This window comes from Trematomus bernacchii, unplaced genomic scaffold, assembly GCF_902827165.1.
Source record: "Trematomus bernacchii unplaced genomic scaffold, fTreBer1.1, whole genome shotgun sequence".
NCBI lineage: Eukaryota > Metazoa > Chordata > Actinopteri > Perciformes > Nototheniidae > Trematomus > Trematomus bernacchii.
In genome coordinates, this window is record NW_022988043.1 from 520,638 (window position 1) to 533,665 (window position 13,028).

Sequence of the window (13,028 nt, forward strand, 5' to 3'; positions counted from 1 at the left end):
GTGTTGCAAGGTAGGTTATGGGTAAGAAAGAATCAAAAAGGGAATAGAAACCACCAAATTTTGTGTTTAAAAATCTGAAGGTCAAATTCGATCCAATGAACTAACTACAAACAGGAGAAGGGACAATTTAGGGCTTCAACTCAATACAGCATGGAATGTTACCACCAAATATATCTAAGATACTGCACAGATATTGATAGTAAACCTTTGCAGGATTAAACCTGATGTATTAGGCCTTAAGATAAATTAAATGCCTTATATCACCATTATCTGGGTCTGAATTAAACGGATTGAACTGCTGGCTACATGGGGCTTTTGTATTGCATAATGTAGGTTTTCTTATTTGACCTCATGAACTTAATTTCCATGATTTGGATAAAAAGATCATTCAAATCATGCTGTATACGGTCCCCCATGCAGGTCACAGGAGATGGAAATGTTTTTTCTTTAGATTTTTAACAGCTATTTACCTCAGAGATGACAGGTATGAAACCACTATTGCTTCTTATCATCTGGATAATGGAAAACCAACAGGGAGCTCAAAGTCATAATGGAGCCATTACTGAGAGCCGATCTTTTCTGGAGCTAAAATGATTTGAATTTTAGAGTATCACTTTTCCCTTAATGAACACCAATAAATTCCATCCATTATTGCTCTACACCAGGGGTCGGCAACCACTGGTTACGGTGCCGCGTGCCAATGGTGGCATGCGGCACCGTAACCAGTGGCACACTAGGAATAAGTGGAATAAGTGTGCAAAATATTACAATTTTATTTTCGGATCCTGAACGAGACCGCCGCCAGAGTGCGTCTCCCCGTTACCTGCAGAAGGAAGCCATGCACGCAATGCAGCCCCGCTCTCTTTAACTCCAGTCGACTTTCTGCTGCTTTCCTCCGTGGTGAAACGATCAGGGGTGAAGTGCTGCCGGAGCGCGCCCGCACTTCACACATTGCAGCAGGCTACGCATAAGGAGCTGTACGAATGCCGCAATTTTTGCGTGGCTGTGTCTTTAGTTGAAAGCCCAGTGGCGATCTGCTCATCTCTCATCGAAAATAATATGCTACACAGGGGCGGACTGGCCAACTGTGTGTTCTGGAGAATCACAGAACGGACGGCCGTCATTATTATAATGCCGTTTAAACCAATTATTTAAATGTATTGAAACTGTCACGGCCCAAACTGTGTCCCTGTGTGTCCCTGTTTGTTCCCCTGTGTGTGTGTGAAGGGGGTGTGGTTTCCCTTGCAGGCAGCAGCCTGATTGCACTCACCTGGCCGACCGGCTCAGCTGTCCCTCATCAATCCAATCAAGACACAGCATATCTACTCCAGTCTCCCAGCAACTCACCGCCAGATTGTTTTCTACACCAGTGGTATTGCATCCTCCTGGCTGCTCATTTCAGTTATCCTGTCTGCGTGTTATTCTGTACTTTTTGTAATTAGTTTCTCCTTGTACTTCCAGTACGATCCCTCAGCCATCGGCCACCAGAGCTTCCAGCCAACCTGCCTGCTTCTTCCTTCACCATACCTGCCTGCCCTGTTCTCAGTCCAGCCTGAACTGCCTACCTCCACTCCGGACCTCCATAGTCTCCAAACCCGCCTGAGTCTCAGAACAATAAACCTTTTAAACATCTCCAGTCATTGCCTGCGCCTGGGTCCTGTTTAAAACATAATCCTAACAGAACAATCTGGCCACCATGGACCCAGCAGGCTCGGACCCAATTCGTGAGGCTCTCTCCAACCAAGGCGTCCTCGTGGGCCGGCATGACCAGATGCTCAGAGAGGTTATGGATAACCTTGCATCACTAGCTGCCAACGTAGCACAGATGGGACATCACCTCAACCTGGTTTCAACTCATCTTGCTCCGCCTGCTCCTGAAGATCCAGCTCCCCCACAAGAGTTAGCACCGGTTCCAGCCCAGCCCGCTCTCCCTTCACGTGAGCCTAATATTCCCACTCCAGAGTGGTACGCAGGTGCCTTAGGGACATGTAAGTCTTTCATAATGCAGTGTTCTCTTGTGTTTGAGCAGCAGCCGTCTACTTATGCTAACGACAGAGCTAAGATTTGTTATATGATAGGTTTACTTACAGGTAGCGCCCTAGCCTGGGCATCAGCTGTATGGGAGAGTCAGTCCAACCTTTGTAATTCTTATCCAGAGTTTGTAGAGGAAATGAAGAAAGTATTCCACCACCCCGTCAGCGGTAGGGACGCTACTAAACGCCTCCTCTCACTGCGACAGGGCTCCCGTAGTGTAGCCGAATACTCAGTGGAATTTAGGACCTTAGCTGCAGAGGCGGGTTGGAATGACACAGCGCTTCAAGGGGTTTTTCAAACAGGGCTAACTGATTCGGTTAAGGATGAGTTAGCAGTGAGGGACGAATCAGCTAACTTGGATGAGTTGGTCTCTCTAGCCATAAGACTGGATAATCGCCTTAGGGAGCGCCGTAGGGAAAGAGCCAGCCGATCTCCTGGGTCACTCCACTCTCGCCCTGTCTCGTCTCCTCTCGCAAGATTCGGGTCGGAAACTTTCCCAAGTCCCAGTGCCCCATCTGAAGTCTTTTCTCCTCTCCTGTCTTCAGAGGAACCGATGCAGCTAGGCAGAGCCCGACTCACTCCCCAAGAACGTCTCCGGAGAATAAGAGAAGGACTTTGTGTCTACTGTGCTCACTCCGGTCATTTCGTGGACACATGCCCCCAGCGCCCAAAAGAGGGTGCTCGCCAGTAAAGGTGGGGATACTGGTGAGCAAGGCTGTTTCTTCCTCAACCCCCCAGACCCGCAAGCCACTTGAAGCCACACTGTTGTTAAACCAACAGTCTCTCTCTCTGCCTGTCCTACTGGACTCTGGGGCTGATGAGAGCTTTTTGGATGCCCAACTGGTTGCCTCAGCCGGCATCTCAACTCAACCTCTGACAGCTCCTCTCAATGCTCGAGGTCTGAATGGGAAGCTCCTGGCACACGTTACCCATGTCACCGAACCCCTACATCTCGTCCTGTCCGGTAATCACCATGAAATGATTCAGTTCCACGTCATGTCCTCCCCTCACACACCCCTAGTTCTGGGCCAGCCATGGTTAAGACTGCATAACCCCCACATAGACTGGTCGGAGAATCAAGTAAGGAGTTGGAGTACCTTTTGTCACTCTTCATGCCTGCGGTCTGCAATTCCCCCAGCAGAGGTCGGTATTCCCCCAGTTCAGCAGGAGCCACTCAACTTGTCCGCTGTCCCTCCGGTTTATCATAGCCTGGGAGAGGTTTTCAGCAAGCAGCGAGCCCTTTTTCTGCCCCCTCATCGCCCTTACGACTGCACAATAGATCTTCTTCCTGGGGCATCTCTCCCATCCAGTCGCCTGTTTAACTTGTCCCGAACTGAGCGTGAGGCCATGGAGACATACATCAAAGACTCACTCGCTGCTGGCATCATAAGACCCTCTTCTTCCCCCGTCGGAGCAGGCTTCTTCTTTGTATCCAAGAAAGACCGCTCCCTGCGCCCCTGCATTGACTACCGGGGCCTTAACAACATCACCATCAAGAACAAGTATCCACTGCCCCTCATCAATTCAGCCTTCGAACCCCTACAGAAGGCCACCATTTTCTCGAAACTCGACCTCAGGAATGCTTACCACCTGGTCCGCATACGTCAAGGAGACGAGTGGAAGACCGCATTCAACACCCCACTAGGCCATTTCGAGTATCTAGTGATGCCCTTTGGACTCACTAATGCCCCAGCTGTCTTCCAGGCTCTTGTGAACGATGTCCTCCGTGACTTCCTGAACCGTTCAGTATTTGTGTATCTGGATGATATTCTGATATTCTCACAGACCATGGAGGAACACACCCAACATGTGCAGCAGGTTCTACAAAGGCTCCTCGAGAACAAGCTGTTTGTCAAAGTAGAGAAATGCAAATTTCACGTGGATTCAGTGGACTTCCTGGGCTACATCATTGAGCAAGGTCAGGTGAGAACAGACCCAGAGAAGGTACAAGCAGTGGCACAATGGCCCAAACCTTCCACCAGGAAGCAGCTCCAACGTTTTTTGGGCTTTGCAAATTTCTATCGCCGGTTCATCAGAGACTACAGTCGTGTTGCCGGTCCTCTCAACCAACTCACCTCCCCAGCAATCCCCTTCTCATGGACTACTCAGGCTGAGGCTGCCTTCTCTGAGCTGAAGAGACGTTTCACCTCGGCTCCTATTCTTATGAATCCTGACCCATCTCTTCAGTTTATTGTTGAGGTTGATGCATCCAACACCGGTGTGGGGGCTGTTCTATCACAACGCTCAGTCTCCGATCAAAAGCTTCACCCTTGTGCTTTTTTTTCCCGACGACTGACAACCTCTGAGCGCAACTATGATGTTGGCAACAGGGAGCTGCTTGCTGTAAAGCTTGCGCTGGAAGAATGGAGGCACTGGCTGGAAGGCTGTGAACATCCATTCATTGTGTGGACAGACCACAGGAACCTGGTCTACATACAAACTGCCAAACGACTAAACTCCCGTCAGGCACGCTGGGCATTGTTTTTTGGCAGGTTCAACTTCACCCTTACCTACCGACCTGGTTCTAAAAACCTTAAACCTGACGCATTGTCCCGGCAGTTTGCAGTGGATCAGGACCCCATAGTTCCTGACACCATAATCCCTGCTACCAGAGTGGTGGGCGCTGTGACATGGGAGATTGAGAACTCAGTGAGGAATGCACAGAGAGACCAGCCAGATCCAGGAAATGGTCCAGATAACCGTTTGTTTGTACCTGACTCTGTCTGCTCACAGGTTCTCCTATGGACCCATGCTTCCCGCTTTGCCTGCCACCCGGGTGTGAATCGGACCCTGTCCCTCCTGAGACGACACTTCTGGTGGCCTTCCATGGAAGCGGACTCTCGAGCCTTTGTGCTGGCCTGCACTGTCTGCGCCCGTAGCAAGTCTTCACACCAGGCTCCTATCGGTCTACTCCAGCCTCTCCCAGTCCCTAGTCGTCCCTGGAGTCACATCGGCCTAGACTTTGTTACCGGCCTCCCGGTTTCACAGGGTAACTCAACCATTCTCACTATTGTCGATCGCTTTTCCAAAGCGGTTCATTTTGTGCCTCTTCCTAAACTCCCCACAGCCTCTGGAACTGCTGACCTCCTAGTCAATCATGTGGTCCGGCTTCATGGCATTCCAACAGACATTGTTTCCGACCGAGGGCCACAGTTCATATCTCAGGTATGGAAAGCATTCTGTCGAGCACTTGGAGCATCTGTCAGTCTCTCCTCAGGCTATCATCCGCAGACTAACGGGCAGGCCGAAAGAGCCAATCAGGACCTTGGAGCTGCACTTCGCTGTGTCACCTCCCGGAATCCCACCTCCTGGAGTTTACATCTGCCCTGGATTGAATACGCTCATAACTCACTGTCTAGTGCTGCCACCGGTATGTCCCCATTTGAATGTTCTCTTGGATATCAACCCCCTTTGTTCCCAGCCCAAGAGGACGAGATCGCAGTTCCCTCTGTCCAAGCCCATCTCTGTCGTTGTCGGAGGATCTGGAAGGATGCCCGCTCTGCCCTTCTCCGCTCCGCTGAACGCAATCGGCATATTGCAAACCGCTACCGGACCGCAGCTCCCCAGTTCCAACCAGGTCAGAAAGTTTGGCTTTCATCTAAAAATATTTCTTTACAAGCTGAGTCTAAGAAGTTGAAACCACGCTTCATTGGTCCCTATGTGATCGAGCGCATAATCAATCCATCTGCTGTTAGACTCAAGCTGCCTCCCTCCATGAGAATTCACCCTACCTTTCATGTGTCCCAGTTGAAACCAGTGTTTTCCAGCCCTTTGTGCCCTCCAGCCATCTCCCCTCCACCCACCCTTGTTATTGATGACCACCCGGCCTACACGGTCCGGCGGCTGTTGGACATTCGCCGCCGGGGCCGTGGGTACCAGTATCTGGTCGATTGGGAGGGTTATGGTCCTGAGGAGAGGAGCTGGGTGTCCCGCAAGCTCATTCTAGGTCCCTCTCTCATTCGGGACTTTCACAGAGACCACCCAGACAAGCCTGGTGGTTCGCCTGGAGGCTCCCGTTGAGGGGGGGGGTACTGTCACGGCCCAAACTGTGTCCCTGTGTGTCCCTGTTTGTTCCCCTGTGTGTGTGTGGAGGGGGTGTGGTTTCCCTTGCAGGCAGCAGCCTGATTGCACTCACCTGGCCGACCGGCTCAGCTGTCCCTCATCAATCCAATCAAGACACAGCATATCTACTCCAGTCTCCCAGCAACTCACCGCCAGATTGTTTTCTACACCAGTGGTATTGCATCCTCCTGGCTGCTCATTTCAGTTATCCTGTCTGCGTGTTATTCTGTACTTTTTGTAATTAGTTTCTCCTTGTACTTCCAGTACGATCCCTCAGCCATCGGCCACCAGAGCTTCCAGCCAACCTGCCTGCTTCTTCCTTCACCATACCTGCCTGCCCTGTTCTCAGTCCAGCCTGAACTGCCTACCTCCACTCCGGACCTCCATAGTCTCCAAACCCGCCTGAGTCTCAGAACAATAAACCTTTTAAACATCTCCAGTCATTGCCTGCGCCTGGGTCCTGTTTAAAACATAATCCTAACAGAAACGGCATCATGTAAGTTGCGCTGACAGGTGAAAGAGATCAACACACTGCTTCCCCGCAGCGAGGCTCCCCCCGCCCTCCTGTTGACAGTTCACGAGCGTCGAGCTCTTGACCCCCCCCCCCCCCTTGACAGTTCACGATCATCGGCACACTGATCCAATTTTTTTTTTAAATGGCACTTCATATCAAAAAGGTTGCCGACCCCTGCTCTACACTCTTCTTTATATCCACATGCTTTCAATATTGAAGACGCACGCATTACATATGTTTGTATACTTAACCTGTTAAGCCCGAGAGACCCGGTACCAGGGCACTGCCGCAACATCTTGCAGTAAACAGTGTCTGAGGGCATGTTTATTTAATAAAACTATGAATGTTTTATATCCATGTAACGGGAAGAAACTCATCTAACTGATCATTTTTTTTTTTTTTTTCAAAAGAAAACCCACAATGCTAACACTGAGCCTCTGAATTAGCAACGAGCGAAAAATGCTAACACCTTACTGCACCGAAAATCACTCACAAAACCTTGTTATTTATCTTTTCACCACATCCAACACATCGATTCAGATCGTGAGGTGACACATAATCTATTGACACCGACAATATCACTGAATTATACGTATTTGCGACGTTATAAGCAAAAACGGATATCAAAACCGGTGACGCTAGGTAGCTAAAAATGCTAACATTTTTACCTTGGCTCTGTAGTCTCTCCAAAGTGGTCTTCAATGGCATTAAAACGATAAAAACGCTGCTGAAGTTAATCCATAGGTTAATCTAATGTGTCTGTGTCCCTTTGAAATGATTTCTGATAATCCATAAACATTAAAACTGCTTTTCCGTTTCCAGATGTCAAAGCTAGAGATAGGTTCACTCTGATTGAAAATTACATGCATGAAGCCCCCACCTTTTCTCTTCACAACGTGTGTGTGGGGGACTCCCCCTTCGATTCTATTGGCTCTAACGGTCAGAAAGAGGTGTCAACCATCAAAATCGAGCAAGGGGGGCCAGAGATATGGAAAATCCACCCAAATGACCCCAGAAGTGGTTTCTTTTTGCTAAATCTCTCTAAAAAGGTCAAATGTCACTTGTTTTGCATCAATCTTGATACAGGGTACTTATATGTTGTACTTTGGATTCCTAAAGCTTTTAGTCTACTAACCCATCATCCAAGGGTGGTTTTCACTATAAGTACAAAATAATTTTTGGACGGACACTATAATTTACAGTTTTTTACTATGTCAAATCTGAATTTTCTTTAAAATAAAAAACATCTATATTGATTCTGACTTTTCTACATCCAACTCATAGGTTTATCATTACTTTGAGAACAAAGATTATTAATTTAAACCTTTTAGAAGGGAAGATATGGTCATTTGTTCTGGGAATGTCATTTTCGAGCCTGAGACCTGAAAAACAGGGGCTTAACAGGCTAAGGAACCCCACACATTGGGTAGATTGTTTTATTTATCTAAGCACTCTTTTAAGGATAGATAGATTTTTTCTTCTCTGCTTCTGTGGTGGCGAGACCTCATAAAAGGTCAATTTTGATCTCAAACAACATTTCAGTGACATAGACATTGCATGAGGGTGGCCATGGAAAGCCTTATTTGATAGTTTTTTTGAATAAAATGGTGCTATTTTTCCCCGACATCACCACACCACCGCCTGAGGCAGCTGAATTCCTTTGCATCTTTTTTTCTTATTCCAGATGATGACCTCGGGAGAGCAGGCAGGATCAGACACCTCCTGCTTCGCTTGCATTTTAGCCCCAGTAGCTCGGTTGTTTTATCCGTTACATTTGTATTGAATGGATTCAGGTTTCTTCATCCCCTCAGGCTCCCGGGGGCACGCCCACTTGCTGGTTTTATGCTGACTGAATGAACATGTAAGATTCCTGACTTGGGCGGGGATGACATGTAGACCCATCTTCACACTCACTGCAGTGCATTTAAAAACACATAGCTGCAAGATGCTCACAGACACAATTTGCCACAGGCCCTCTGGTCCGCTGACTGACAGCAGAGGACGATGAGAAGGGGCAGTGGTGAGATATAAAATTGCTGCAGGCAATAGTTTAGATCATAACACTACAGCTACTTCACAGATCCCAGGGCAGACTCCCTGAGGCCCCACACAATCTCTCTGGTGTGATTGCCCTCCATTTGCAGGAATATCACATGCAAATACGTTCAGTACCTCAAATGATTTTCAAGCAGCACTTCACCTAGAACTGTGCTTGCATGGAAAAAGCTGACAGAATTATCTGGTCTCTTTGTGCAGGAAATTGTTACATACAGTCCAGCAACTGCTTTAAACTTGGTGAACTTACAGTAACAATTAAGCTTCCTAACTGACTCGCATGATGAGATCCTCTTAATCTTTCATTGGACCAGAAGCACTTCCTCCTCCCGTTGCTCTTGCCAGCTTCTTGACTAAATCATTACATAATGAGATGGCATATGATCCAGTGCACAAGGTGAAGTACTTTGCTCTTGAGACATTTCATTCTGGCAGATATTGATGCAGACACTTTGCTTCACATTAACCCCAACCTTCATCCTTACATTACAATGTTAATGGTGGGATAAAGTAAAGACATGAATGAGTTATATTATCCTATAAGCAAGGAACTTTTCTGGCATATTCTATACTGTAGAAATAGCTGTATAGGTAGTGTTAACACGCCATTGCCTTTAGTTGGTGTACAATAACTAATTTGATATGAAGGATTGTGCCTGCAGTAGGTCTGGTAACGATGCAGAAACTCTCCCCCTCCCCCAATGCTCACTGCGGTAACCATTACAGTCGACTGACCTTTCTCAGGCTACACTACAGTGTACAGACATCATTATATCCAGTCCCACAACTAATATAACAACAACAGTTAAAATGTCTCGCTAACGCTTAAGCGTCGCAGTGGCAGGTTTGCTGACGCTTAGAGCACTGAACTTAAATTAATCAACACAGACATGAATAAATGGACCATGATACTGCTTCCCAAACAGGGGTACAAACAAATCTACAGTACAACAGCCCTTTCAGCTGCTCAACTAATCTGATCTGGCAGATCAGAGAAGAGGAAAATGGGAAACAAAGTGAATAATCACATTACTAATTTCAACATGACACCAAGACAATGTAGGTGAGAACACACACATGAAAATGTTACAACATAATCAGAGTCCCTGAGACCACATGTACTAAACACCAAGATGTACTGCAAATGTCAACACTCTTTGTACTATAAAAGACACCATGATTAAGTATTGATACCTATAAATCATATATTATAATAGAAATACAAACCATAAGTCAAGTCTTACAGTAATTGATTTCCTTCATTAAAGGGGACCTATCATGCAAAATGCACTTTTTTATGTCTTTTATACATAAATATGTGTCCCCGGTGTGTCAGGGAACTCACAAAGTGTAAGAAAACAAAACCCTCTCTCTTTTCCTCCGTACCCAAATCTCTAAAAACGGGGGTACAACAGAGCTGATCCAGATTTGCGTCCGGTATGACGTAATATCGGAAATGTGGACCCACAGCACTATCAGAAACTTTGCTATCAGAAACAATGCCCGACGTGTTTTGGACGTAATATGGTCTTTGTTTACATTAGCAAGCATCGCTAACACTGAGAGCTAACCTGTACTGGAGAGAGTATGTGTAAAAAAGCAGGAAATAATAAAAGGAACTCACCTTATCTGCCGGTAGCATTCTGAGCAGGCATTAGCTCCACCTCCTAAAGCTAAGGACCCTGAACCTGCAGTTCTCTAACAGGCCTGATACAGAGGGATATGAGGGATGTCTAAAATGCATGATCTGTTTGGTATTTTGAGCAAAACACATCATAGACATGTTTTGTATATATTTTTATATATCTGAGACCCATAATATATGCCTAAAAATAACATAATAGGAGACCTTGTGTTTTTACCCTTTTTTTCCCCAATATTTTGTAATATTGTAGAAAATCTGATCTCCCCTTAGAAACATGGTTGCTGAATAAACTTGTTTTGTAATAAAGCATATGCCTGAATAGAGAGGTTATATGCAATTCTCTTCATTTACCCTTTTTTTTAACACATCCAGTTACGTCTCTGATCCGTCAGCAGATGCAGTTGTTGACACTGGGCCATCTTAAATTGGGAATTGCCAATGGTATTTTACAGGGGAACCATATATTCATGGTAATAGCACTCTTCAGTGATTTGCAGCGGATCACAACTGAGCAACAGTCCACTGGTGGGACTCTTCAAGGGGCTGTAGTTTGAACAGCACCCCTCTATTGACCTCTCTTCTAATGATGCACCACTTAATGTATGGACATCTGGTACAGTGCATCGTGGCGGTGGATAAATGCCCATTTGACTATCTCTTAACGCTTACTAATTATCCCAAAGGAAGCTATTAAACTGCAGGGAAAAAATAGGTACAAGGGCCTATATCTACCAGAGTGGGTAATTACTATAAATAATATTTTCCCAATATCAGACACAGTTGGCAGCACAACCCCTGAGGCAGGCTGAAGCTTTACTCTCATAATAAAACATCAAAATGCGGGGACCATTTATTATGTGCCGAGTTATCATTTCCTTGAACTAGCTTGGCCAGACATGTTGAAAGGCTATAAAAAGGAAAACGTTTTTCCGCTATATTACTTTCAAATAAGCACCTGTACATTGTGCCTCATTTCAGTAATCCATCCCAGTGAAGCCCAATTACAGTGCAGGCAACTATGGAAAGAGCTTTGATGAGCTCTTAGCAACCCTCTTGGGATAACGCTCTACATAGAATCTCACACAACTGTTCGTTTGCCTCCTCTCCTTTCCTGAATTAAAGTAATCTTTGTATTAATTTGGCCTATTGAAAGGTTTTACGCGATCCCAGCCTGCTTAAGGACATTACAGTAGCAGGATGCTTTTCACTCTAACAGTTTCCCTTTTCAATGTTCAAAGCAAGCCATAACACCATTATCACATAATCGAACTGAAGCCAAGTTGAATGTGAAAAGCAGCGTTTAATGCTGTGCGAAGTTATTGTGTTTTTTTACATGAATCCTTGGGATTAACAAAACTCTCCCTGCCAGGAATACAGACATGATGAAACCATGTTGCTCTACCTGACAAAGGCTGAAAAAGAAGAACAAGATAAGCCAAGATTCAAGAGGTCACCAATAGATTTCAAAGGGGCTTTTCCAAAGCATTCCCCTTGTGTTAAACGGCTTTAAAAATGCATTTTACAAACCATACTTTAAGGACATACACAGGTCTGGAGCAACATATCAAAGGGCATCATTTCACTACAATTTAAAAATACAGTATTTCATTATGGCACATCATCCAATTAGGTCATGACTATTCACTAAAGAAGAAATCAGCCATGAGGACAGTATAGATTGAATACCTTGTACAAAGTCGTCTTGTGACCTGCAAGAGCAGTCATAACAATGGATAGCGTTCCATTTAAATTAGTTAAGTTGATTTACTATTTACTATTTACACACACACACACACACACACACACACACACACACACACACACTGTTGGAGCAGAACACCTCTGCTACGCGCCGTTCGTTGGATGAGGCTGGATCTCTATTAAATTAAGAAAGGAATTGAAAACACCGGAATCAAAGTTATAACAAATTATCTGAGTTTACTTCTGGTAGGAAACCAAACACATATACAAGTTATACAGAGTACTCGAGTACTCCGGACTTCAGGTTTGTGATGCGATGCGGACACAGATGTCGGGACCAGCCACTCACCAAACCAGAAGCATTTTTACACTCAAAAACATCAGTATTCATATCTATTTTTGGGGCGGAGATGTGTCGACTCTTCCTTCCCATTTTCCTCCCAAGCGAATCAGAGTTCCGTGAGGAGGAGCTGTGTAAGCTGATCACCTCCCCCAAGTGTCCTGACTGGCTGGATTCACTTCTGGTCGAGTTCAATAGTTCTTCACCAGAACTTGAAATTCCAAAGTACCCTAAGGTCAAAAGTCAACCTCTATCTCCGATTCGAATCTTAACTCTATTCCTTTCCCATGAGTTCTTCACATAAACCATCCCTTTTCAGACATTTAAACTTTTCTTCACCTATTTAACGATGTCTTTAACGACTTAAAAACAACATCTGTTCTTAGGGGTGATAAGGAGCGATGTAATGTTGTCTTTAACGACCTTAATGACGACATCTGGTTTTTAGGGGTGAAAAGGCCAAGTGTGTGTGTTGTGAAAACAGAATCTCTGGGTCAGTGAGTTTGAAAGTAAGAATATCCTTTCTATGTATAATTACCCAAAACCGTTGTGATTACATAAAACAGTTCAACCAATACATGTTTACTTCAATACAGTGTAGAATCATATCTTTTTACTTCAACACACACACACACACACACACACACACACACACACACACACACACACACACACAC